The sequence below is a fragment of the Pleurodeles waltl genome, chromosome 6, assembly GCF_031143425.1.
Source record: "Pleurodeles waltl isolate 20211129_DDA chromosome 6, aPleWal1.hap1.20221129, whole genome shotgun sequence".
NCBI lineage: Eukaryota > Metazoa > Chordata > Amphibia > Caudata > Salamandridae > Pleurodeles > Pleurodeles waltl.
In genome coordinates, this window is record NC_090445.1 from 1,254,585,267 (window position 1) to 1,254,607,706 (window position 22,440).

Consider the following 22,440-nt stretch of genomic DNA (forward strand, 5'->3'; position numbering starts at 1 on the left):
TTGGAACCCAGACAGTGCTTTAAATTGGGAAGTGAAACCTACCTGCAGCCTTTTTTGATCCCCTGCCTTAGGATCTGACCATTGGACACAGTCTGATAGCTTGCCGCTAGGGGTAGGAGGGAGACAGCTGACTCTTGCCCTTCCCAGGCATCTGGGTCATACAACATAAATCAGTGGCCCTGGGCTCGGGCACCCCCATCAGGGGGCATCAAGGAGCTACATATAATACACGGTTGCAGGCCATTGCTGCTTCTCAAGAAGCACTTGAGCTGAAAATAGATACAATGGTAACAGACATGAGTCTTTTGTGCGTTGACCAGTGGTGATTAGCTGAAAGTGTCACTACCACTGAATGCGCTTTAGACGATATCACCCCAGAAGTGGCCTCCATGCACGAAAACATGTCAACCATGGAGAACAGGGTTAAGACTTCAGAAACGTGATCTGATTATGCGGAGAATAAAACCCAGAGAAATAATCTCAGGATTATAGGACTCCTGAAAGGCATGTAAGGATCCAATGTTATCATGGCTAAACTTCTGGAAAGCTGGCTATGAGAAGAGGTGGCTCTGGAAGGCCTCTCTCCTTTCTATGCTCTGGGGCGTGCACACTGTGGCCCTGCACACCCTTCACTGGAGCAGCACCCAGAACGGTGGTGGCCAGCCAAAAGTTTACATTACAAGGACCGTGATCACATTCTGAGCCAGGCTCGGCTTAAGGGAGACATAAGTGGTGATCTTCCCAGACTTTACAAGATAAGTCCAAAAGCAGAGATCCTCTGTTCTAGATGCTAAGAAACACATCAGACAGCTGGGAATACCTTATGCAATATTATTCTCCACCAGATTGAGAGTGACTGCGGGAGATGATGTGTAATTTTGTGTCCCCAGGCAGGAGATGCTGCTGCTTATGGTGATTGGAGGACTGCCCGGTAGCCTCCCAGAAAAAAAGTGAGAGGTGGTGCTAGTGCAATCTCATTTAGGTCCCAAATACAACTTGAACGTCAACGTGCAGTAGAAGTGGTAACAGCTATGAGTGGAGTGGGATCCAGTCCACCCGTGGTTGGCGATGGAAAGGCGAGAGACACTGACTTTGACTGAGTTTCAGGCTCCACACATGACTCAGATGACTCCCTACCCAGAGGAATCCCAGGCACCTCTGATGAGATTATATGAGGGGACATGTGTGGATAATGTATAACTGAGCTCCACTCGAGATATGTTTGGGTGTGCAATAAAGTTGCCTACACCTTTCTTCTGTGGTTTGGTTGAACATGGGTACATGTATCCTGTTCGCCTCAATTGGGTAATGTGATGTGAGGCATCGTGTCTGGCTCATCCCCAGTATTAAATGTGCATGATAAATGCAAGTGTGTTGGATGTTCTTTCATTGGATTGGGTGGGGAGTTGTTTTCTTCTTTTCCTGGGGGTGGGGAGCTTGGTTAGTTGCCCTTGTTCTTTGGGTTTCCACAGGGTTACCTCTGCCTGCTGTTCCCAATTTCTGATGCTGTGGCACTGGAGCTTTGGGTCTCGGGAGGGATTGGGTTCCCTTACTGAAGAACTGTGGTGCCTATGTTGTTCTCCCCGTGGTGTCCACTGTGATGTATAATTTTATTTCCTGGAATGTTTGGGGTCTTCATAAAAAGTCCAAGAGATATAAGGGGCACTCTTACCTTAAGAGAAGGGGGACACATATCACCTTCCTGCAGGAGACTCAACTCACTGCCGCTGAGGGCCTTGTGCTATACAAAAGGTGGTGGGGACAGATCTATGCTATGGCCTACTTTGCCTTTGGAAGGGTAGGTTTACTGTGGGTAAATCCTGTGGTACCCTTTTCAGAAGACAAACAAATTGACAGACCCTGATGGTAGATATTTGGAGGTTACAGGGAGACTGGAAAAGCGAGATTTGGCCATGGTCAGAATTAATGCTCCTAATAGGATACAGGGAGGGTTCTTTGCTGTAGTATGCCGAGTCCTCGCCCAGTACATTACACTAGTGATGCTCTTGGGAGGTGACTTTATCAGCATTGCTGACCCAGTCCTTGACCAGTCCCATCTGCTACTGGGTGATTCCCCCGTAATCTGATTGGCTTCCACGTTCTCAGACTGGCAACAGGAGTGGAGGGTAGGTGGAATCTTGGAGACGACTGCATCCTGTAGCGAGGGATTACTCATTCTACTCTGGTGTGCATGAACTTCATGTTCGACTTGATACCTTCCTATGCATGCCTGTGGTCTATGGGGAGGCACACAATGTCGAGTATTTATGTTGGACGGTCGCAGACAACAATCCGGTGCTGCTCTCATTGCACTGGGACAGAAGACGCCCCTGCATCCCTGATTTTCAACTGTGGTTTGAGATGGTAGATGACCCAGTGTTCCAACATAATATTTGTGAGGTGATACAGAACTACTTTGCGGACAATGTGGCCACAACTCCCTCACCCTTGCTTGAGTGGGATGCTTTCAAGGCAGTTATTAGGGGGTGCTGCATCACTGAGGTTGTGGGAATGCGATGCATGCTAATCGGGGAAGTTGAAGAACAAGAATGAAAGCCATCCCAGGGAACTCCACACTGAAGCAACCATCAGTAGAGGCCAGGGAATTACTAGCAACCTGACTTCTTGGTGGGTTTTTAGCCCTGGTGACCCTTACACTCCTTATGAGAGGGGAGGCTGAGGAGCTGGGTGGTGCCATTACATACCAGAAGGTGCGAGCTGCCCTTATGAAATTAAGGGAATGGCACGGGGTAAGATATCTAGAGGGGTGGCCTAACAGTGGAATGTTTATGCAACCTATAAGGAGGAATTGGCACCTAGACTAGTTGATCTCTGTGCCATAGCTCGAGCTTTGAGCCACTTACTGGTGTCCATGTGTGAAGCATTGGTGGTTCCATTATTGAAACCTCGCCGACCCACCAAGACGCTAAGGCGTATCACATGTTGTCCATGCTCAATGTGGACTATACAATACTTAGTTGGATATTTGCGACTCGCCTTCTATCTCACATGCCCAAACTGATCCTTGTGAACTTGGCGGGTTTTACACCGGAGCACAAAATGGCACTCAACATCCGTAGACTTTTATCCCTCCTGGCTGCTGACTGTATAGACAAACAAGGGGAGGCGTTCATGGCAATAGAGATAGAAAAAGCTTTTGACAGCCTAAATTGGGATTTCCTCTATCAGGTGATGCAGTGCATGGGTCTGGATTCTAGTATGTAAAAGGGACTCAGCTTCCCTATTCATGGCCTAGGGCGTGGTTTCAGACCAGGAGGCTGATATCAGATTCCCATGTGGTGGGGCGTGGGCCTAGACAGGGGTATCCGCTCTCCCTTTTAGTTTTTGTCAGTGCAGTTGAACCATTGGCGAGCAGAGCAGGCAATGGAGACATCTATCAAGGTATAGAGGTATGAAAAGCTTCTCACTTTGCAGCACTGTACGCTGACAACATGTTATTGTTCCTCTGGGAAGTTGATGCAGATTTTTCAGGAGCAAGTGCTCTCTTGGAGTGCTTTAAGAGGGTGTCAGGCTGGTGCATCATTTGCAGAAATTCCACTTATTTCCTTTTTGTAATGGGGCAACTCCATCCCAGGATTATGTGGCTTGATGTGGGAAGGGACCGGCCTGAAATATCTAGGGGTCAAGATTTAACATGACCCACAAGTCCTGCCAGATGGTAATACTGGGGCAGTTTTTAGGGCACTCCATACTAGTGTGGACTTTTGGACAACTTTTCTGCTGTCTGTAACTGGTAGAATCGCTGTAGCTAAAATACTGGCACTCCCTTGGCTTCATTACTTTTTTTGATAGTGCACCTGTTTATTCCCTGCCGGCTTTTCCGAGACCATGAGGCCCTGATGATTGAGCTAGCGTGGGGAACAGCCAGAAGAAGAGTGGCACTGACCAAACTACAGCAGCCAGTTACATAGCAGCACCAAACTTAAAAATATATTATTATCAGCGCAGCTGCAATGGTTCATTCAAAGGATTCATACCCGGATGAATCCAGGTGGGTAAGCACTCTACTCAAATTCTCAAACCCTGCTTCAGGTCTTAAGGTTGAATCCCAGGAGTTGCTAGTTGGTTGTGCTGTTGGCAGCGCTGCCTGCAGTGCACCTGTACTCAAGTGCCTTACTCACCGGACCTACCATTGCAGTGGCTGGAATCGGTGGCTCGGGGTGATGTAGTGCATGGGCTGGTGGAATAGGCTGCTTAAGGATTCACTACGGTGGGAGATTTCTTTAGAGACGGAGTACTCCTCTTGTTTGAGGATCTAACTGCAGAGTTCAAAGAACAGGGGGGTCAATTCTTATTGCACTAATTAGTGGTGGCTACAATTAGAAACCACAGGTGGATCAGAGCTACTGAATGCCATTCCATAATTGCCACCACATACTCTGTACTAAAAAGGACAGCGTTAAAGCAACAACGTCTTTACCAGGCCCTGCGGGCTGATATTATTACACCTCTGGTGGACCTCCAGGGGAAATGGGAAGATGATTTAGAACTCCAGATTACAAAAATCCCTGCAGTTTCTCGACATTTCAGGTTTAAATTAATACATTTCTATTTCTTACACAGAGCTTATCTCAGCCTGGCAAAAACAATAGGTTTTACCACTCAGCTGCAGCAAACTACCCCACATGCGGCAACCATCGGGCTGAGACGTTACATATGGTGTGGTCTTCCCCATCACTGTCTGGATTTTGGGTAGACATGATGGACTGTATTAATGACATTACCCATCAGATGAATTCTTGAACTCCTATGGCCAGCGTTCTTGGGGGTTTCCGGGCCCAAACAAATGTAAAACTACTACTAGGTTTACGGACCTTGCTCTGCTACTTGCAAAGCAGGAGATTACAATGCATTGGAAGTCCACTAGGGGTCCTAGAATAGATAAATGGAGGGACGGACTGGTCAAATGGGCAGGTTCTGAAAGTGATGTCTTAATTCGAGGGTATGAGGGTTGATTGACAGAGATCGAGTCCGGGAGCATCAGGTTGATTGCCTCAAGGAACCTGCGCTGGACACCCCGGAAGAATCTCCGCTACCTGTGTATATATTGGATGGGAAGCCTGCCTACGATCATTTGGTCCCAGACAAGTGCAGGCTTTTATGTATGCTTGAGGCTTGGCGCCTGCTAGGCCTTCACTGTTGGTATTGAAATGGGAATAGCATGGCATGAGGTATCGTTTGGTAGGGAATAGGGTGGAGAGTATGTTACTTTGTAGAGGGATGGGCCTGATTTCTATTGCACTATGTACCTTGATGCTATTTCATGGGATATTTTGCTTGGAACCATTACACAATTAATGAATTGTGCAAATGACCAAGAACAATTCTGCTGGACTGAGCCCTGGACTGTGTTGATTTTGATCACATAATGAGATTTAGTTTTTTTTTTAAAACCTACTTCCAAGATTAACAATGTCACTTGCAATATGTGTCTGGTGGCTCACAAATTATAGGTCTACAATGTGTAGAACTGAGGCATGCTAACTAGGTAAATTGCAAGTCTTTTATAGTAACACGTTCTAATATGCTACATTCTACAAATGTTTAAGCAATCATTGCCATTTGTCAGGATGTGCTTTAGGTACAAAATCATTAGGTGTTTATATCAGCCATATCAGCCACGTTACCCTCTAGCAAAGGCATTGGCACAGCATTTGGTGCAGTATTAAAGATCTAATGTATTACTAAACTTCGATTTTTTATAATGGTAACAAAAAAGCGTACTATATAAAGTGTTTATCTGTGCCTGAGCCAACGTAGCTCCATAAATTGAGTTGAGTTTGCCAGGCTTGTCTCTCTTCAATTTACTATAATTAGAGTTCCCAAATCCAGGACCCACCTGAGGTAGTTGTAAATGCCCAACAAAAACTCTCAAAGGAGAGGAAGAGGGGCACAAATTCAAATTGGTCCCTTATGTATCCTCTCATCAATCACGCAACATAATAAACATGATGTTCCATTGGACTAGCCACTACCTAACAATTAGAAATATAGGCTAATGTCTGTCCACTAACTGACTTACTAGTGTCATTGAAAAACAACTAAGGGTATCCAAAAGTTTGGATTTTAGAACCCTCAGCTATCTAGGTGGCATGCTTCATCATCATGGGCAAGTCTGTCCTATTTTGCGACCAGGGAACAAATGCAGGTTATGTGACCTTCATCCTTCAGAGCACAGTATAGGAGGGATCACCTCTTCCACCGGTTTCCCATGGGGCCGTGAGCTGACTTTGAAAATGGTCGATTTTGGCTATGCCGTGTGAGTATACTTCAACTGGTTGGGGGCAGGTAGAGTACCTAATGGAGTCTTTTACAATAAGGTTTTTTTTCACAGTTTATACTCTGCAAAGTTATAGTGGATATTAGGTTATATCCTGATGAAATGCCAAGTGACCTGTTTGGGCAGATTTAGCTGTGAAAAAGCTAGACTATCACAAAGGGACCACCAAACTACTTCTGTTCTATTGGCCCTGTACACCGTTTTGAATCTTGACAGGAATCCCTATTCATAAAGCATGTGCATGGGGTATTCTTAAATCAATTTTAACACACACTTTTTCATTGACAATAACCTGTCACATCACTGAAGCACCAATCATAATTACCTGCTGTGAAAAGATCTCCCACTAAAGTGAACCTTCCCCCCTGTTGTGGTTGCATGGATGCACACACCTAGCTTCGAGCTGAACCCGATGATGAAGCATGCTACAATGGGACCTCATATTTATTGTCTTGCATAGTTGTAAATGACCAGCATCAGAGTCTGTCTGGCCTTTGGGGCAGTAATCTTACAGGACAATTCCTGGCAGGATGAGGTTGTTAATCACAATAACAGTAAGAAGCAACTATCTGAGGAAAGTGAGGGGTGAGTATAGTAGCAGATACTAAATAGCCACACAAAGTATAGGCAGGAACTTTGGGAGTGTTCTTATTTATGTGAAAATACAGCTGTTCTAATATGCAATTCTGTGTATTGTAATCACATGGAATTACCTAAATATTATAAGAGAGTACATGGAACTACGTCGTAATAGTAATTCCACATTTAGCACAAAAATGCCCCTGCGAGTCCAAAATGAACATGAAGGTGCATTTTGCGCAAACAATATCAATAAGTGCAACACAACATGAAATAGCAAATTCGAGCAGTCGCTCGCGCTTGCTAAATGTGCATTTGGGGTACAATTTTCCCCCAACTTACTCCCGGTATCCAGTGCTAGTTTCTTAGTGCGTAATGCAGCTCATTTTGGACGCAAGGATGCATATTGTATTGTATTGCGGAAGTTGTATTTTGCATTGAAGGGGTCCTTGGAGAGTGAGAAGATCAGTTGAGTGTCATCTGGGTAGGAGATTATGTTGAGTCTGTGGGATCTAACAACGTCTGCGAGGGGGATCGTGTAGATGTTGAACATGTTGGGGCTAAGGAATGACCCTTGTGGTACTTGTCTCTGGGTGCTTTGTTGAAGGGAGGCAGTTGGATACTCTGTGTGCATCCTGTAAGAAAGGATGAGATCTACTGGAGGGCATCTTGCTGTATGCCTATGTTGTAGATTCTTTTGATGAGGGTGTTGTGGGAGACTGTGTTGAACACCGCAGAGAGGTCAAGGAGGATCAGGACTGCAGTTTTTCCATGGTTGAGGTTTGTTCTGATGTTGTCTGTAGGGGTGATCAGCACGGCCTCAATGCTGTAGTATGCACAGAATCCTGATTGTGAGGCATCAGGTAGGTGTTTTTTCCAGGAATTCAGTGAGCTGCTGGTTGATGGCTTTCTCAAGTACTTTGGCTGGGCAGAGGAGCAGGGAGATTGGACGATAGTTTTTGGGATTGCTGGAGTCGGCTTTTCTTTAAAAGGGATCTGATGTCAGCATGTTTCCATTGGTGAGGGAAGGTTGGTGTGGAGTTAGCGGTGTTGATGATGCAGGTGAGTTGTGTGCTGATTGCATTCATTGCGAGGTTATAGAGATAGTGGGGGCAAGGTCGTAGGGGCCCCCGGAGTAGATGGAAGACATGATGGCTGAGGTTGCCAGGGAGGTGAGCGAGGCCAGGTGATAATGGTTTGGCTGATGTTTGCTGGTGGGTTGATGTCATTGAGGTTGAATGTGGCAAGTTGGAGGTTGAACTTGTTGTGGATGTTAGTGATCTTGCTGTGGAAGTAATCTGAGAGGGTGTTGTAGAGTTGTTGGGAGGGGTGGATGGTGTTCTCTATGGCAGTGGGTTTGGAGAATTATTTGTCCTTTGTGTGGTTGGCCACGGAGTTTCCAAATTTGTCCCCTTCAGAGCATTTGACTATTAAGATCATAAATTTGATCTATACGAACTTGCAGTACCCTCAGCAGCCATCCTGCCCTTTCTTTCCCCAATGAAGGATTTCTTCAGCCATAAAAAAAAAAAACACAAAGTCAGAAGGTAAAGCAGTAAGCCATAGTGCGTTGGTAGGTTTAATCTACTCCACACCCCATCTTGGTCAGCCTGAATGTGCTCCTTAGATCCAGTCTCTTAAGCCTCAATGACTAATTTTGACATTGGCCATTCTCACTGGTTTCTATGCATGGCCTTTGTATTTTATTTTACAAAAAAACGACTTCTCGTCACCAATGTTTAACATGTTCGTATTATTCCTTTTTGGTCTGGCCTTTAGAGAAGCTTAGCTCTTTTGCCAGCTTCATGTTTTCTTAAAAAACATAATAAAAATACAATAATATGCTTATATACAGGAGCTTTTCGTCAGCCCTCCATATGCATTGGATTGGTCAAGGGTAATTCACATTTTGTTTCTGGTTATCAAAGGGCACAGTAAGGAGCAGTGGGTCAGCCCAATTCAGCCATCAGATTTCCCCACTGTGAGCGATGGCATTTTGCTTGTGCACAGGTGCACATCCAACTAAAAAGTTGTCCACTTAAGTGCTGAAGGATGGTGGAAATCTGTATGTCATTTCTGCTTTCATTTCATATGTATTGCAATTTAGCAATGAGTCATTTTTATTTTTTGGGGTCGAGCGAGCAAAGCGCTCTGTCCCTATTGTAATCTCTCTAGGGGCTTGTAACCACGCCTATGTCACGCTCATCAGTTTGGTTGGTTTGTGGGTTTGCCTTTTAAAATTCCCTTGATTTCACTAGTGAAAGGCATGCATATGTCATGCCTTTTCCGGTATTTAGACCTCCTCGAGCGCACCGGGCAACTACTGAAAACATACGTGGCCCCATGTTTTCCATTTGGTTCTGGACTACTTTTTCTCTTTATTTTGTAGGCAGCGCTATCTCGCTGGGCAGTAGTCAAGCGCTTTGCATGGCATCGACCCTGTTACATGGATAATTGCACTTTTGCTGATATGTTTCACTGCGAGCGAGCTTCTGTTTCCTTTTGTGTGTCTGCTTCATGCTCATAGTGGCTGTCGGCTCGCTTATATTAAACTGTTTGACTTTTCATTTTCAGTTTATGCGGCAAGAAACGTTCAGTTAGGAGTTTACAACGCTAATAGCTCTAAGTCGAGCAAACGCAAGACCCTTTGTATTGCAAATGCTTGTTTTTCTTGTAAACAATTGCTTGCCACATTTGGATGGTGGCATTTTTACTTTGTTTTACTTTTGACTTCTAAAGCCTCTTGTATACGTTTGCTAAGTAAAATACACAATAGCATTGCATGCTTGCCAAAGTCAGACCCGTTGGTTTTGCCAATGTGTGGTACTAAATTGTCTTACCAATTTACCAGTTTAGTTTTTTTTTTTACTTTAATATTTTCATGCTGCTCAATTAGTTTTCAGGCTTTTTTGTCTGAGAGGAACCTGATGCTTTGAGCCACAACTACCTGTGGTAAACTCAGGATTACCTGTTGGTAATATAGGGCTTTGTGAAATTTGCATGAACTCCTTTTGCATAACTATGCAAAAATAATGCAAAATGCAAACTGAGTATTTAGTGCTATTTTTTTAATGCATCCTCACATCCATTGTGGGTGCAAGCATTGTACGCAAAAAAAGTAGCACAAAAAGCTGCAACAACTTGCATTATGCTCATTCAAGTTGTTTCTGTGCTCCCCGACAGGATTTTTTCCGAATCTCTGGAGTTTTGTATAGTGACTGCAACACAGACGGTCAGAAATTACTCCAGAATATGCCAGTGTAACAAGAATTTTCCCCGGGATAGCGAGTCGCAAACGGCTCGCTAAACGCATTTCCCTATGCAGAAATGCATATTGCGAGTCGGGACCGACTCGCAATATGCATTTCAGAATCGCAAATAGGAAGGGGTGTTCCCTTCCTATTTGCGATTCGGATTGGAATGCAATACCATTTGCGACCGCATATGCGGTCGCAAAGGGTATCGCAGTTACCATCCACTTCAAGTGGATGGTAACCCACTCGCAAATTGGAAGGGGTCCCCATGGGACCACTTCCACTTTGTGAATGGACCCAAAATTATTTTTTCAGGGCAGGTAGTGGTTCAGGGGGCCACTACCTGCCCTGAAAAAATACCGAAACTAAAGGTTTCGTTTTTTTTTTTAAGTGCAGCTCGTTTTCCTTTAAGGATAACGGGCTACACTTAAAAAAAAAAAACTGCTTTATTGATAAAGCAGTCACGAACATGGAGGTCTGCTGATGACAGCAGGCCTCCATGTTTGCGAGTGCCTAGACTCGCTATGGGGCCGCAATTTGCGACCCACCTCATTAATATTAATGAGGTGGGTCATTGCGACCCCATAGCGAGTCGCAGACGGTGTCTGAGACACCGTTCTGCATTGGAAATTGCGACTTGCAATTTGAGAGTCGCTCCGACTCGCAAATTGCAAGTCGCAATTTCCAAATTTGCTACATCTGGCCCCTGGTTACTTAATGTTACCGTAACTCACATTTTACATTCTGCAACCCCTAGGTAAGATTCAAGAAGGCCGACACCGTCCTGGGGTTGCTTGGGTTCCCATTTGGAGGGGATCTGGTCTGGCGGTTTGGCCTCGACTGTTTCTGCATAAGCAGGACAAAGCTTGAATTTCAAATGGCTAACTTAAGAAAGGGAACATAAAATGCAAACGATTTCACCACTGAGTTGTAAACAGTAACTACATTCTTTGGGTTGTCAGTAGCTGATTGTTCTCCACTCACAATGACGCTTAAAAGCAAAAAAAAACAAAAAAAAAACAATAATTTCATGAGAACAGAACCTGCTTAAAACAAAATAGGGAACAGTATGCAAGCACTAAATGAACAGTTTTCATAAATCTAATAAAGCTACAGAGTCAAAGTACCCAGACAGGTGAAGTGAAAAAAAATACAATTCTTCAAGAAGGGGTTTATAAGCTTTGCTGAACGGCAAAAGGAAACGCACTAAAAACGCGTTGTCCAAAAATATTGTTGAAAATCGAGACTAAGGTTTTCAGTATCTGGTGAACTCACAACTAGATCTTCGCTGCAGGTGCCCTCCTCCCACGCATTCAGGAGAAGTATGGTGTCACGGCACACCGTGGGCAGTCAGATCAAATATGGTGAATACACACCATCAGGCACAGAGAACAGTTAAAAGGATGATTGTGGCTTGCCCAAATTGCAGGGTCCGACTGAAATAATAGGCAATCAAGCAGTGCCCGATAAGCTGGTCTGCAGGTCAGTGTATGGGTTGTTTTTTTTCGCTGTTTGTGGCACTGTTTTATGATATGGTGGGCCGATTTTTACTGTTGAATTCTCTGGCATTGCCACAAACATTGCCTGAAGCGAGTATAAATGCATTCAATCTATCATATGTTAAAGAACACTTATATAGCTTGTCTTTACAAGTTCTGCACTGACTTGTAAATGTCTCGTGATTTGTCACGTTATTTAAATCCAATATGTTTCATACGATGAACGAAGCCCATCTTATTTACCCAGCTATTGGTGAACGGGCTCTTCTATTCTTTGTGCACTATTTTATTTTCACCAATTTTATTCATTACTCTTTTCTCCATATTCGTTGTGCTATCTATTCTCCTATTTTTCGAATGACTGTACTAGTTTACACACATACATTTGCTTTTCCAATATGGCCACAGAGCGGTTTTCCTATTGCGCGTCATATTGAATCTCAACTTAGAGACAGCATTTTTCGAGTCCCTTTCCTCCCGGACACATAAAAGCAACATGGCGGAACCGGCTCAAGCGTTCACAAACACGCGTGGCTGGATCCGACTTTGAATGCAGGACGGGTATGTACACACTCATTATGATACTCTCTATGAGGCTTCTTAGCCTCCAGTACGTTGTTAATGCCTATTTTGAGCGCATCTTTGTAACTAGTTATTAGCACTGGAACCTTCAAACTCGGCTCTGCTTATTTTCCCACGCAGTTGTATTTCAACACAGCGTCTCTACTAATATGTTACCGTGGCTGACTGCAAGGGCAACGTTGTGCTTCACCCACAAAATATAGTATAATATTGGGATCATATGACCATTTTGAGCATGTTCGCACGTTCCTGTACACTTTTTATAATTCCCTGTTGTTGCACTTATTGTTATTTCAGCCATTGGCACGGACTAAACATGACTGTTTTTTCTTCGGCCATTAGTTATGATTTGATCCGTTACCATTTACACATATTTATATTTGTGTTTAATTTTAGATTTTCAGTATTATCATGGTCTGAGTCAAATACGTTGGACCACATACTTACCAAGGACTTCACAACTCATTAAGATTCTCTTTGGAGCTAATTTATGCACAATCAACGTTTTATGTACACGCTGAGTATGCAACAGCATCTTAAGAACAGGAACCACTACACACTCTAGCAACATACTCTTTACGGTATGATCTCGACTTATTCATTTTCCTCATAAGGGGTGGCCCCTTTCTTCTCATTTTTTTCTTTATACTATTTCTGGCTTGTAATAAGTGGGACATATACATGTCACAGAACCTCTCTGTGGGTACTTTTTTGTCACTTTCCTCCAGTTTAAAGTTTCTGTCACGCTGCTTTGGTGTTTCTAGTTGGTTGTTTTGGACTTGGAATGAGACTTTGCTAGTCTGGTAATTTCTGTTCACACGACCTCTTATAACCATTAGGAGTGCCCACTCTCTTATATGGGTTTGTTATTGGTAGTAGGTGTTGATTAGCATGCACTGACCCTCTACAATAGAATGCAAGACATTTGTGAAAAGTAACTTGATAAGGATTTCTTTCTTTCAAATTGCATTTACAGCCTTGAAAAAGTCAAGTTGTTGAAGAAACACGTGTTGGCTCTCGGAGTGAACTGAACAGCTACATCTGTGGCTGTGGACTATCTCTAATTACTTCAGCCTTTGCAGTTGTTCTACGTTTTGAATATATAAGAATAGATATGAACATTCAATGTTTGGACATTCACTAATAAACTATGGAACAATAAACCCGAAAAAAAAAAAAAAAATGAAGTTGTGTAGTGCCGTGGTTTATTCTTGGACTTTAAGCAACTGTTAACCCATAAGGGTTCTCAGAATTCACACCTTGTGGCTGGGTGTATAACCACTGTGGCACTCTTTTGAACAAAATTGTGGACATTCTCAAATATGCATCGTGTTTGACTATTCAGCTCACATTGTGGAAGTGCGCACCAATTTATCACACAACCACTGTTTTTGTCTTCTATATTGACTTGTAAATGTGGTCTGTCTTCGTTTTTAGATATATGATTTACTAATGGAGAACACTCTTAACTTGAGTTCCTGGCCTATTTTATGTCCCCGTCAGACCCTGCAAGTACAGGTGTTTTTTGATATGCAACAACCCAGAGTACTCCAAGAAAATGCTACAAAAGAAGGATGAAATGGAGCTTGTTGGAGTGCAGTGCACACACAAATAATGTGCGTGTGAAAGAGTGTAAGAAAGCCAATGCAGTTGGTTCACTTAGTTTCGTCTGGCTTTGAATATGGTAAGGTGAAAACTGATCTTGGCTAATGGCTGACTTTGATGATGTTGCTAAGTATGAGCTACAATGACAAACTCATAAAATCGTTTTAAGTTCTATGTTTGGAAACCTCAGTTTCCTGTTAATAGGACAGTCACATTTTAAGGAGTAAATTGATTGCTCTCATCATTGCTTAACAATCAAAGTGCATGGTTAAATATTGATATCTATCTAGCTTGTACTTGCTTCGCGGGTTTCATGGGTGTAGTGTCTGATATCATGTGCGTTGGGCCCTCAAGGTCCTTGGAGGCTCTAGACAGGAATTATGTAAAAGGATGGGAGGTGTACTTGTGGTTGTAAAAGTTATGACCCAATGCATTAGAAGCACAATAGGTTGTTAAAGAATAAAGATGTCTGGGTTGGAAATGGCCCTTTCTGCAGGGTTTTCCTTGCCTTTTTGCTTCTGATTTTCTGTTATTATCCTGTGCTGAATTATGTTTTTGTTGGCTTTAGGACTCTGGGCACTTAACCACTGTTGTCCAGTGGTACAGTGCAAGTGCTCTGTGTATAAACTGTATTAGTAATTGGGTTATCCATGATAGGCATACTTGATTTACTAGTAAGTCTAGTGCAGAGTGTGTGCTACGGGCCTGTAAATCAAATGATACTAGTGGGTGTGCAGCACTGATTGTGCCACCCAGAAAAATAGCTCTGTAAACATGTCTCAGACCTGCCACTGTAGTGTCTGTGTGGGCAGTTTTAACTACCAGTTTGACCTGGCAAGTGTACCCACTTGCTAGGCCTAAACCTTCCCTTTTACTACATGTAGGTCACTCCTAACCTAAACCTTCCCTTTTACTACATGTAGGTCACTCCTAAGGTAGGACCAAGTATTTAAAAGGTTGGACATGTACTGATGAGCTTTACATATCCTCATAGTGGAATACTGCTAAATTTGTTTTTCACCATCGCAAGGCCTATCTCTCCCACAGTTTAACATGGGGATTGCCTTGAACTATCTTTCACATGTAATTTCCCATTGGGAACAGATAGAGATGTGGAGTTTGGGGTCTTTGAACTCACAATTTAAAAATATACCTTTTGGTGAAGTTGGTTTTTAAATCGTAAGTTTGAAACTCCTACTTTTAGAAAGTGGGCATTTTCTTTCTTAACCATTCTGTATCTCTGACTGGCTGGGTCAGGATGAAAGTTGGGCTGGTTGTGAATTCACCCTAGACAGTCACACAAAGGGAGCTGAGGTGTGCCCTCCATAACCTGATAGGTCTTCCTGGGCTAAACTGGTAGGAGGAGCTAACACTTGCATCTGAAAAGGGCCGTGCCTATTCTTACACAAAGCAGTCTTCAACCCCCTGGAGTGTGTCTGGGGTCAGGGAAGGAAAGGCAGGGTCATGTGCACTGCAAAGACTTTCCTTTGAAGTTTGCCTACTTCAAAGGCAGAAATGAGTATAAGTATTGGGCCTCTGAGACCACAACTTCAGAACAATTCTGGACTGAGAACATTCTGCTAGGAAGAAGAAATGGATGCTGTAAGAGGAACTGCCACTATGCCTGTTCCTTTGTTGCAATAGCTTATGTCCTGGGAGTGAAAGGACTGAGCCTTGCTTTCCAAGGGGCTCCAAGGGCTTGGACAGAGCTTGCATCCTGTTAGGAAATCTCAGGGACATCAAAGACATCATCTGCAGTGCCTGGACTCTTCTTCTGAGAGTCCTGACTTGCCAAGTGGTCCCAAATCCAGTCCCGGAGCCTTCGAAGTGGAAAAGGATGTCCCAAGGAAGAAAATCCCCGTATAGGATCGCCATGGCTGAAAAGCAACGCATCACTGGGCTTGTGGCAGAAGAATAGGCACAGCACCTGTGTTGCAGCTGAAGAATTGACTCAGCGCCTGCCTTGCAGTGGAAGAAACGATGCATCGCCTGTAGGACCGATGCAGTGCCTGTTCCACTGCTGCTCTCTCATCACTGTGCATCTGGATTTTCCCATGCATCATCCCTGGGCATCAGTTTTGCATCAACCCAGCACAGCAGCAAGAAATTCAGGTTGCAGGACCTGAAACCAATGCATCATCTCACCTGTGGGGACAGAATTGACACATCACCTCCTCTGTCAGTAAGAAACCGACACATCGCCTCTCCTGTGAGGACAGAATCAACGCATCACCTCCCCTGTGTAGAACCAATGCATTGCTTTGTTTTCCGGCACCTCACCTCATCTGCGGCCCACACTGTCTTTTTTTTTTATGCTTCCCAGGTACTGTGTGTTAAAAAGGGACGACCATTGATTTCTCTGACTTAAGATTCTTTGCAACTTTTTAAAAGTGATATCTTTGCTTCTGTATGTTGGAATTTTGTTGTTTTGGTATTGTTTTATTCAGATAAATTTTGTCTATTTTTCAAAACTGGTGTGGAGTTCTTTTGTAGTGTTTTTACTGTGTTACTGTGTGTGAGTGTGCATGTGTGTACAAATAAGTTACACATTGCCTCTGACATAAGCCTGACTGCTCTGCCAAGCTACCAAGGGAAAGAGCAGGGTTTTTCTTAGCTGTGTGACTCCCTTTCCCTAACTAGAGTGAGGGTCCTTACTTGGACAGGGTGAAAACCATTGCCAACTAGAGTCCCAATTTCTAACAGTCTGTTATAGAGCTCTGTATGTGGTGTGTTTATTTACATGCACCGAGGATGAGAAGAATGCAACAAAGGGCATCTACAATCCCATTTAACATTTTAGAACTATGTTCGATGACTGGAAGAGTCATTTAGAGGTGCATTATCCTCTAAAAGATGCAGGCCCTTTATTCTTGGAGATCATATAGGCATTTTTAAGATTAAGGCCCTCATTCTGACCTTGGCGGGCGGCGGAGGCCGCCCGCCAAAGTCCCGCCGTCAGGTTACCGTTCCGCGGTCGAAAGACCGCGGCGGTAATTCTGACTTTCCCGCTGGGCTGGCGGGCGGTCGCCTTCAGACCGCCAGCCAGCCCAGCGGGAAAGAGGCTTCCACGATGAAGCCGGCTCGGAATCGAGCCGGCGGAGTGGAAGCTGTGCGACGGGTGCAGTTGCACCCGTCGCGTATTTCACTGTCTGCGCAGCAGACAGTGAAATACATGTAGGGGCCCTCTTACGGGGGCCCCTGCAATGCCCATGCCAGTGGCATGGGCACTGCAGGGGCCCCCAGGGGCCCCGCGACCCCCCCTACCGCCATCCGGATCTCGGCGGTCCGACCGCCGGGATATGGATGGCGGTAGGGGGGGGTCGGAATCCCCGCGGCGGTGCAGCAAGCTGCGCCGCCGCGGAGGATTCAATGGGGCCGCGGTACACTGGCGGGACCCCGCCAGTGGTGCCGGTCCGACCGCGGCTTTACCGCCGCGGTCGGAATCCCCATTGGAGCACCGCCGGCCTGTCGGCGGTGCTCCCGCGGTCCTCCGCCCTGGCGGTCAAAGACCGCCAGGGTCAGAATGAGGGCCATAGTCTGCGAGTGCATGTGCTAGCGCATGCTTCTTGCCTGCAAGACTGTTGTGTCCAGTAAAGGGCTTGGAGCCTCCCTGTTGCTCACCATTTGTTGGCCAGTGTGGCACTCTTCTTTTCAGCCTCGTAATTTGTCAAGGCATGCCTGGCATCGTTTCCATTCCTCTGTGTGAAGCAGGGATAAAGCACTAATTAATTCACCTTCATTAGTGCCCTCCGTAGCTCCCGACGTGATCCAGGTATTATTTTGCCCCCTCTGCTGCTAAATCTGATATGTCCTCTACTAGGAGACAAATGCTTCGGCAGGCTCGAGAATTGACCTTTCTTCAACAATAAGTGCTAATGGCCTTCACATAATCGATATTTAAAGTCATTACAGGGCTATGCGCTATAAGGTTAGAGTGAAGCATTTCATTTTAACCCTGGAGAGGGCTCCTGGGCTGCCAGCATCTCCCGATTCATCAAGCCAAGCTCCTTTCTAGCCACTGAGACTGAAAAACACACAAACTGAAAGTGGTACTGTGGGCAGACCAATGTCACCAGATTCTAGGGTAGAGTTTTTATGGGGCCTCCAGAGTAGGGCAAAAAGAACGTCCTCCATATCCAGTCTTAAATTTCAAAGAATCACCAAGAAAAGCCATTCTAGAATGTCCCTTTGCCTGACGAGGTCTGTTTGGGCGCTAAGACCTACTGTGATGTAATTTATGATGTGGACACTTTATAAAGCTTGCCCTTCCTGAATATGGCAGCAAGACAGGACTGACCTCTTGGGAAAATGTGAAAACAAAGGTTAAATGCATTGCTAGTTCTGTCTAAAAGTACAAATATTCCAGACTTCTATGCCTGTTATCGAACAATCTCAATTGCCTTCAGGAACGCCCAGCTGTATGTCAAAAAACCTGTGATTGGTGTAGTGCTCTTGCCCAAGACAGAACTTGCCTCTTTCATCGAAAGGTTATCTTGTGCAAATTTTTTTTATGTATAACTTATTTATTGTGTTTCCAAAATATCACTGCTCTGTGGCTGTTCATGTACTCCTGCCATCAATTCCGTTCCTCTGTGTGGAGTATGGATGAAGCACTAATCAATTCATCTTGCCCGCCCGCTGCTCCCCATGTGATGGAGGTACTATTTTGTTCTGTTTTTAACTTTTAGTGCCATGCAAACAGAAAGCTTGTGACAGGCAAGAACATGCCCAAAATTGCGAAGTTTTTATTTTTTTAAACTAACTTTCTTTTTTTTTTTTTGCCAAGTCGTCTTTTCTCACTTTCCACTCATGTTTTGTTTTGTTTTTGCTCACAGGTGCTCTTCTCAAAAGATGACAGTTAACTTGTTCTAAATATTGCAAAGTGACAGTGTTTATTATGTGTAATCTCTGAAATGGTGCTCTAACACATAGTCATGCAGTACACCCCACTCCATCCCACTCAAATTCGCCACATTACAATCCACCCTAATACAACCAACTTTACCCCACACCAATTCACCCCACCCCAATCCACTACCACCCACCCCACTTCAACCCATCCAAACCACCCCAATCTAATCTGCCCCAATCCAATTCGCCCAACTCTAATAAAAAACAATCTACACCACTCCAAAGCAATCTGCTCCACTCCAATTCGCCCCACTCAAATCAAAAACAATCTGGACCACTCCAAAACAATCTGTCCTTGTCCAAATCGCCCCACTCCAATCAAAACCAATCTGCGCCACTCCAAACCAATCTGCCCCACTCCAATCCAAACAATCTCCATCACTCCAAAGTAATTTGCCCCTCTCCAATCCAAAACAATCTGCTTCAATCCAACCCCACTCCAACCAAAAACAATCTGCACTACTCAATTCACCTAACCCCAATCTGCCCAATCTAATCCAAAACAATGTGCCCCAGTCCAATCTGTTCCACTCCAATCCAAAAATAATCTATCTCACTCAAATTCAAAACAATCTGCCCCACTACAATTCGTCCCACTCTAATCAAAAACAATCTGCACCATTCCAAAACAATCTGCCACAAGACAATTCGCCCCACTCTAATAAAAAACAATCTGCACCTCTCCAAACCAATCTGCCCCACTCTAATCAAAAACATTCTGCCCCACTCCAAAGCAGTCTGCCACACTCCAATCCAAAACAATCTGCCCCACTCTAACCCAAAACAATTTGTGCCACTCCAATCCTCCTGACTCCAAACTGCCCCACTCCAATCCAAAACAGTGTGCCCCACTAAAATCCAAAATAATCTGCCCACTCCAATCCAAAACAATCTGTGGTCTTTTGTTGACAGTTAAGTTACCCCCGTCCAAGCAAGGACCCTCACTCTTGTCAGGGTAAATCAAACACAATCCAAATTATCCTGTGCCTACCCTCTGGTAGCTTGGCACTGAGCAGTCAGGGTTAACTTAGAAGGCAATTTGTAAAGTATTAGTGCAATAAATCACGCAATAACACAGTAGAACACCACAAAAATACACTACATAGTGTTTAGAAAAGTATATAATATTTATCTGGTAAGATGCAGGTCAAAACGATCAAGATGCAATAAGTATATGTTGAAATATCACTGTAAAAATGATATAAAGTCTTTGGTCTCTTAAAAAGCAACAAATGTCTCTTGCAAGTAAAAAGTACCTGGTTTGCGTTCAAATTCTCGCAAGGGGCCACAGACGAGGAAATGGGTGGAAAACGGGGAGGTGTGCATTGATTTTTAAGGTCGCACACAGACAATGCGTAGTTTATTTTCCAAGCAGAGAAGACTTTGCATCGATTTTGTGGCGTGTGGACTTGGATCCTCTTTGGGTTGCTGGGTTTTCAGATGCCCCGGGGACGATGCATTGAAATCTGGTGCTTGCAGGATGAAGTCACAGGGGCTGCGGTGGGCGATGCATGGAAATTTCTACTGCACGGCAGGCGGTACGTTGATTCCTCTCAGGATGTCGAGCTGCATCGCGCCTGCCCTGCTTTGCGTCGAATTTTCAGTGGCAATGCTGCATCGTTCCGGTTCGGCGTGCAGTGTTTTTCTCACTGCAATGCAGGCGGTGCGTCATTTCTTGCAGGCTGTGCGTCGATTTCCGCCGCACAAGGAGTTCTTTTGCAGGAGTAAAGTCTTTTTGGTGAGCACTTCTCAGCACAGCCAGAGAGCAGCAAGGCAGCAGGGCAACAGCAGGGCAGCAGTCCTTTGCAGAGCAGTCAGGTGAGTACTTTGGGCAGCCAGGCAGTTCTTCGTGGCAGGTTGCAGGTTCTGGTTCAGGTTTTCTTCTCCAAGAAGTGTCTGAGTTGGTTGGGGCAGAGGCCCTGTTTAAATACCCAATCGTGCCTTTGAAGTGGGGGAGACTTCATCACACAAAGCTTTATTCGGCCATTGACCATCAAAGCATCACATTACATTCTGAATAAAAGCACATTTAAAACCTAAACAACCCTTAATTAAAACAATGACTAATAAATACTTTTGAATACTACTCAAATAACCCCTCCCAAGCAATCATCACGGGGTCCCATTTAAAAAACAATTGCGTTTATGCCACGCTGCCACTAAAAACTTGCTAACTGCAAAAACTGATACATTAGATCCGGAACTTTTTAAAACCCTTAGTACTATATTACATTTCCTTAGACCCATCTCTCGGCAAATTTTATATATCCATTTTGACCGGGGAGAGGAATAGGCATGGCAAAAAAACATGAAGTGCTCGACTGTTTCTGGGGCACCTCCACATGCCGGACATGTATCAGCAGTAACAATTGCCCCCTATCTACATGTCAGTGACTTCAAAGGCAGAGTCCCACAGCGAAATTTAGCATATAAACCTTTACCTAATAAAACAGGTATCATATCTAGGTAGGGTTCATATTGTGGAAACCACTTAAAATCAATAAAAAGGTTAGTTAATTGACTGTGAGAATTTCAACAAATGTAGTCATTCCTAACAAAAGCCCAGTATGCAGATTTCAAAACGGTTTTGTGAGATTTCTCTAATTTGTGGGGAGTCTCCCAATAATCTCCCAACCCCAAGGTATGTAACCAGTTGGACACATGTCTAACCCATGGAATATTATCAGCATTTGGTCTCTTTAATAAGTGGAGTAAGGAGAACCTGTATATTTCCAGTTCGGGGACAGTCCAAATCCTTACCCAATATAACAGAGGTCTTAAAGCTATTAAATCAGCTACTTGTTTTAATCCTAGATCAAGGAACATTGGGATCAGTGGTGTGCTGCGAGGGCACACAATCAGAGCCCTCGCAAAGCTAGTCTGTTGCAATTCGAGGATCCCCATATCTCCGCGCCATAGGCAGCAGCTCCCTGCGCCTTAGCCACATAAATCTTAATGGCTGGAGATACAGCTTTTGTGGTCATGCTTTTATAAAAACGTAGGATAGATGCTGCTCTGTGCTGCAATAGCCCCACACTTTTGCTAATCTGATCCTCCCAATGTAATTTGCTAGTTAGCCTCACTCCCGGATAATCAATTGAACTAACCTTACTCAGAGGAGCACCATCCAATTTAATGATACATTTCTTACTGGTGCCAGGACTAAACACCATCAGTTTTGTCTTACTAAAATTCAACTCCAAACCATAATCTCTGCAAAATGAATTAAATCTATCAATGAGAATTTGTAGGCCCATAGGTGTCTTAGAAATAAGAAGTACATCATCAGCAAAGAGAAGAATAGGAATTTTCTGTGCATTCAAGCAGGGGGCATCGTTCTGACAAGATGTCAGGACCTGTACCAACTCATTAATAAATAGGGTGATCACACAGCCCTGGCAAACTCCCCTTAGAATAGGGATTTTTTCAGTCAGCTTACCTTGATTACCCCATCTCTCTTGCGCATAAGTATTTTCGTGCAGTCGCATTAGTATTTGGATTATGTTAACTGGGGTCCCTAGTCTGTGCAACACTTCCCACAGTTTTTCCCTTGGGAACAAATCAAAAGCAGATCGCAAGTCTACAAGCACAACATACAAGTGTTACTTGGCAAGAACTATATATTTCCAGTACAGAACAGCCAACCTAAAGACCTGATCTACCGTGCTGGTTTTTGGGAAAAAAAACGCCTGAAGAGGAGAGAGGACCT

General features: G+C 44.3%; 1 protein-coding gene and 1 long non-coding RNA gene across 2 annotated transcripts in view; one reads left to right on the plus strand and one right to left on the minus strand.

The window, feature by feature from the left end:
• The window catches only part of LOC138300789 (cadherin-23-like), an 834,147-nt gene that overhangs the window by 386,771 nt on the left and 424,936 nt on the right, over nt 1-22,440 (minus strand). The gene's annotated exons all lie outside the window — the stretch shown is intronic.
• On the plus strand, nt 12,090-16,664 carry LOC138300792 (uncharacterized). Its single transcript, XR_011205006.1, has 3 exons — nt 12,090-12,194; nt 12,612-12,796; nt 13,192-16,664. It is a non-coding gene; the product is annotated as an uncharacterized lncRNA (long non-coding RNA).